Below are 6,000 nucleotides of genomic sequence, written 5' to 3'. Positions count from 1 at the left end.
CCAAACCTATCAACACCTTGATCTTAAACTTCCAGCCTCCAGAACTGTGAGAAAATAACTTTCTATTGTTTAAGCCACCCGATGGGTGATATTTTATTATGGCATCCTAGGTAGCTGATACAATCACTTTATTTTTGGAAAATCACACCAATGGTGTTAAAGCTGCTTGTTGCATTTGTGTCTCCCACACAACAGATGCTGGTCTGCATTTGTAGCTGTTGCATTCACAGTGATTCTCCGTGTAGTGCAAGCATCTGACTATGTTATGAGTAGTATTGTGTCAAGCCCAAGCATTTACTTCATGACACTTATATTATTTTATTATAAATTACCTTTCTGTATTTTCCATTTAATGTTAGTTAAGCTAATATGATGTTGATATTTTTGGAATCTATGTGTATAGGAAAGTTATATTACTTATGAATTTTAATTCAGACATAAAGAAGACATTTAAAATATTAATGACAAAGAGCAGCCGTTGGGTTTTCTGAGGTTAAGAAGCAAGGCTTTAGCTCGGTATCACTAGAGGTAAATTTTAGGTGGGTTTTATTTTGCATGTTAAACAGGAATCCCCATACTGTCTAAAGCAGTGGTTCTTAAACATGGGTTCATGTTGTTAAGAAATTGATGCCTGGGTTTCACTCAGACAAATTCTACTTTAGTTGGGGTGTGGCCTGGGTGTCAAGGGGTGTAAAAGCTTCCCAGATGATTGTGATGCATAGGGAGAGTTGAAAATCACTCTGGTGAGTTTAAAACCTGCCTGCAAAATTATCTGATGCTTCTTCCATCAAAAAGTGGATCTAATTCCCCTTGAATATGGGTTGGCTTAATGACTCATTTCTTATCTACAGAAAGCAGTGGAAGTGCCCCTTCAGGACTTTTAAGGCAGATCATAAAAAGTAGACAACAGAGCATCCACTCTTCCTGTCTCTCTTTGTGTCTCTGTCTCTCTCCCTCTCTCCCATGCCTTTGGAGCTCTGGGCAACCGTGTAAGAAGGATGAGCTACACTAAAGCTGCCATGTGGGAGAGATTGCATGGAGAGACAGCCTAGAGTAGAGAGAGATGTTCAAGGAGCACCAGCTGTTCCAGCTCCAGATGTTTCTTTCTTCCCAGCCCAGGCACCAGCTGTGCAAGTACACAAAGCTGCAAGATAATCTCTGATTGCAGCCATGGAAAGACCCCCGATCGAAAACTGCCTTGTGGAGCCCAGTCAATCCTGCAACCATGAGAGATAAGCCACTGCTGGGGGTGGTTTGTTATATAGCAGCAGGAAACTCAAACAAGCCCTGTCCTAAAGGAAGATGCATTGATATTAATTAGCCAGGCCCTTTATTTGATGGAATTGAAGAGTTGCTCTGTGCCCTCACTTTTTCTCTGGATCACGTTAGGATGAGAGGCATCTCCTCTTCACGCTGGCAGGACACAGGTGTCTGCTGGACTCATGTCTTACCTTCAATTTTTGTTTATTAGGCCTCATTTATTTCTAACTTGCTAATGGGAGGAGAGGCAATTGTCACTCCTACACAGAAAAATTCTGACCAACCCTAATGTGATGGCCTATGGACTACGCACTCTTACACAAACCAAAGATTACATTGGTTAAAAGGACACAGAGGTAGAGAAGCCTATATTTGCTTTGCCTCCTGATTAGTTCATATTTTACCTCCATTTCCAACCGTTCTTTAAAAATTTTTCCTTTTTCTACACATTTCTAGCACATCTGGATAAATACCAACTAGTCCAAGCGCAGGCAGATAAGAACTGGGATTTCATCTCCTCCGGTGATCTGGCTGCAATCTGCCAAGTTCTGACACAGCAAAGGGTAACAGACAGGCCATCACTGTCTCGGCTACAGCCAGAGTGATGGAGAAGTGCAGTCCTGGTTCTCAAGCAGGCCCCGAGAGCCCTGCCAGAGTCCTGTGAGAAGAAACTGGGCAACGTGCCGGATGTCATAAAAGCTTTACTTTACATGCTCTTCTCTTGAAGGGTCAACCTAGAAGACAGAATGCACAAATAGTGTAATAGTGGATGCATCTTGTTTTTCTTGAAAGCACTTTTCTGTGCCGACTTCCATTTCTTTCCTTTCCAAAATGGTAGCCCTGTGCAACGATCTCTTCCTCACCATGAGTTAGGTTAAAACCAAGGTGAGTTGGGTGGTCATGGGAATTTGGGAGTTGGGGTTTTCTAAAAGAAAATGATGAGTCCCGTTGATAGAATCCTTGGAAGTCTAGGATTGAGGTTCACTTGCCCTATTTCTGGGGTCTTTGGGGAGGGCCTCACACTGAAAGTTCAATAGTGTTTTCTCACAGAAGCAAATCTCCTGAGGAACCAGCTACAGCAGGGAGCTTGAGTTATCCAGACAAAGAGGCTGCTGGCACCTCATCTTCTGAGGAGGCCTTTTTAGAGGACAGTGGTAACAATCTTTGCAATCTTTTTAAAAACATGATTTAAAAAAAACTCATTTATTGCTTAAGCTAATTGACAGTGTTAGGTAGAAGAAGTCACCATTATTACCAAAGGGCTTGATGTATATAACGGTGAGATTGCTCCTACTCACATAACTGTTTAGGCTTTATTTAGGTTTTGACAGAAAGAGGATCTGGCATTTTGCAAGGGACTGAAATGGTTTTCCTTGGGCTGAGTGTGAAGCAGAGTATCTGGAGAATCAAAACTTTATTTATAGGTGGAGGAAACTAATGATATATGGAGTTTGCAAGTGCAGGGCAAGGTAGAAATATTTTCATGGGGCTTTCTGAAAGGAAAGGAATAGAATTCCCAGGAACCTTTGCCTGAGACTCACAATTAGTGAAGTCTCTCAGGGTAGCCAGATGAGGCTCTGAGCAGTGCCCAGTGGCAGGGAGGGCTCCAAGAAAACCCATCTTGAAGGTAGACAGAGACATGACCAAGACAGGTGGTGGAAGCATTGGGTGCAGAGAGCAGACAGGCTCTGGGATGAATACAACTGGTGAATTTCAGGACTTAACCTGAGAGCTTAGAGGTAGAACTGAGTATCGAATTTTTTGCTAAAGTGTATATTTGGCAGGTAGGACACAATTTGCATCCCCTACATAGAGTCAGGCCACCAACCATTTACATTTGTATAGTACTTACAATTTACAAGTTTATTTTGAATCAATTTTTCCACTTAAGTCTCACAATTTATTGATGTAGGTGGAGGAGGTATTATGTATGTATTGTTCCCGTTTTACAGATCAGAAAACTAATCAAGGTCACCCAGGGAGAAAGCAGTTGTTTACCCATAACAATGGCTGACCCTTGTTGAGCACTTCCTAGTGCCAAACACTACTGCAAGCATCTTGCTTGTATTAATCTGTTTAACCTTTTCCCATGGTGCTGTTGGTATTATTACTGTCCCTGTTTTACAGAGGAGGAAGTGGAAGCAGCGAGAGGCAAGGGACACACAGGAGAGCCCTGATTTGAAGCCCTTGAACATGAAATTAGAGGTCTCTCGCCTTGTTTTGAGAGGCGGACTCTGCTGATTGCCTTTGAGAGTCCAGCATCCACAGCTGTTATTTACATACAAGTGTGACCCTTGTGTGATGCTGGGGACACAGTGCCCTAGGGTACCGAGGGAAAACCGGGGTGAGAGGGGAGTCCATGTCAATTTACAGTTAATTGCTCCACTTCTGGTATACTTTACAAGAATTTGAATGAGGAAGGAGTGCAGCAGGCTAAAAGCCTGGGAATCATTTCTCCAGTTTCCAGTTTCATGACATGCTACGTGAATAGCCTGGAAATTTCACAGGAGAGGATCTTGATGACATTTAGTCCCCATGCTTTTTGCCAGACAGAACATGCTACAGTCAGCGTGACAAGGCGGGTTATAACAAGCATTTTCAGAGTTTCTAGACCAAAGTGTGAGAGCTTTAGAAGGTGCTCCCTGGGATAAAATGACAGAGGGAAAGAGGGGACATTTGCCCTGGATTTTATTCCACTGACCTGCTGGGATAACTGCATGGCATAAACCTGAAACAAGGTCCCTGAGCCAAAACACCAGGGTTCAAATGATGACAAGTTAATTAACCTCTCTCTTCATACCAGCCTCAGTTTCCTAATCTGCAAAATGGGGATAATAATATCATCTCTTGTAGAACTTAGGGAGGATTAAATGAGTTAATGCATGCAAAGCCCAAGTGCATGCAGCATGGAAAACTGCTGTATAGTATTCATCTATAGCAGAGTTTCCAACCTCAGCACTATTGGGCCTGGGTAATTCTCTTTTGGGGGATGTTTAGTAGTTTCCTTAGATTCCACCCACTGGATGACAATAGGATCCCTACCTCTCAGGATGTGACAACCAAATATGTCTCCAGACATTGCCAAATGTCTCCCTTGTGCAAAGATGACCAGAACTGAGAATCACAGATTTATATAAAATTACATAACAAAGCACTACAAACTGGATGCCTTAAACAACAGAAATTTATTTCCTCATAGCTTTGGAGGCTAAAGTTTGAGTCAAGGTGTGGAAAGATCTGGCTCTCTCTCAGGCTGAGGGAGAATCTGCTCCCTGCGTCTCCCAGCTTCTGGTGGTTTGCTCGTAATCAAACATCCTGATAAATCACAGCAGGCAGTTAAAATAAAAACAATACATGATCCCAGTGAGGGCTGGGTTGAGCTGGGAAGCCTGGGCCCAGCGACGGCTGAATGTGACCACAGTGATGGCAGATCTAAGGTTTAAAGAGAATTCTCCCAATCCAGGCTTTCAGGTGAAATTTCTCAAATTTAAAATGCCAAAGAACTCAATCATTGAGAAGAATTTTAAGACAGTACAAAGCCCCCACTCCCCCAGCACATCTCCAAGTAGTATCTGGCCTGTGGACAGCCAGTATGCAAACATAGGAATCATTGCATTCATGAAGAATAGGATTGAGAAACAGATTAATTTTTAACACTGAGGGAGAATGGGGAAAATTCTATTAATAATCAGATCCCTAAGCAAACCTTAGGTGACCATGTAACGTAGTATACAAAATAGAATACTTTTGATAATGGAAGGAAATGCTATTAATAATTACATGTGGACTAGAATCATCCCATGCAACGGGGATATATAATCGTGCCACCTAAGTTGTGTTTTAATAGAAACAAAATTGTTTTAACCTGGAGGATCTCAGTGGTGGGGGAGGGGCAAGGCAGTGGTATGAGGTGGCACAGGGAAGTGGGGGCAGCCTAGGAGGTGGAGCCCTCCGGCCTCTACAGATTACTAGTTGGAATGATCTTGGACAAGACACCTGCATTTCTGTTTCTTCACCTGTTAAAGGCGGCACTAGGCTCAGATCTCGTCTTTCTTCATCTTTTGTTCTTCAAACAAGAGAGAACTAGGATCCCATAAATGACTTAAATCCTTGAATGTTTGCTTTCACTGGACAAGAGAGCAAGGGAAAGGTTTACCTGGAAGGTTTCATGGGTGAAAACCTATACAGTTTACAGTTAAATACTTTAGCCTCTAAGCTAGTAGTTCTTCACTCTTCCTGGGTCACATATCTGAGGAAAACAATAAATCTTCCTTGCAAGATTCATTCCCTGAAATCCATTTATAAACTTCCTAATGATTCATGGATCTCAGGGTGAGAACTTTTGCTTTAAAGGAAAATATTTTTTTAGAAAACTTCCAAGAATGTTGTTTCATTTTCCCAGCCAATTTAATCATGTTAATGCACCAACTGGTTTCTAGCTCTGTTGTACACGTTGGGTGCTCTGCTGGGTGCCCAGCACATGGCAGTGCTTCTTAAAGTTTTCTTTTTTATATATTTTTAAATTTCAAAATATTAAGGGGATACAAATGTTTTAGGTTACATGGATCACTTTTGTAATGCTTGAGTGCCGGCTGTAGGCCAAAGGTGTGCTCATCACCCAAATAGTGTCCACACATCAGGTAGGTTTTATTCCCCTCCTCTTTTCCACCCTCCCCCCGGTTGATTTCCACTGAGTTTTACTTCCCTCTGTGCATATGTGTAGTCCTTGCTTAGTTCCAA

The sequence above is a fragment of the Lemur catta genome, chromosome 8 (assembly GCF_020740605.2).
Source record: "Lemur catta isolate mLemCat1 chromosome 8, mLemCat1.pri, whole genome shotgun sequence".
NCBI lineage: Eukaryota > Metazoa > Chordata > Mammalia > Primates > Lemuridae > Lemur > Lemur catta.
Note: the sequence above shows the minus strand (reverse complement) of the source record.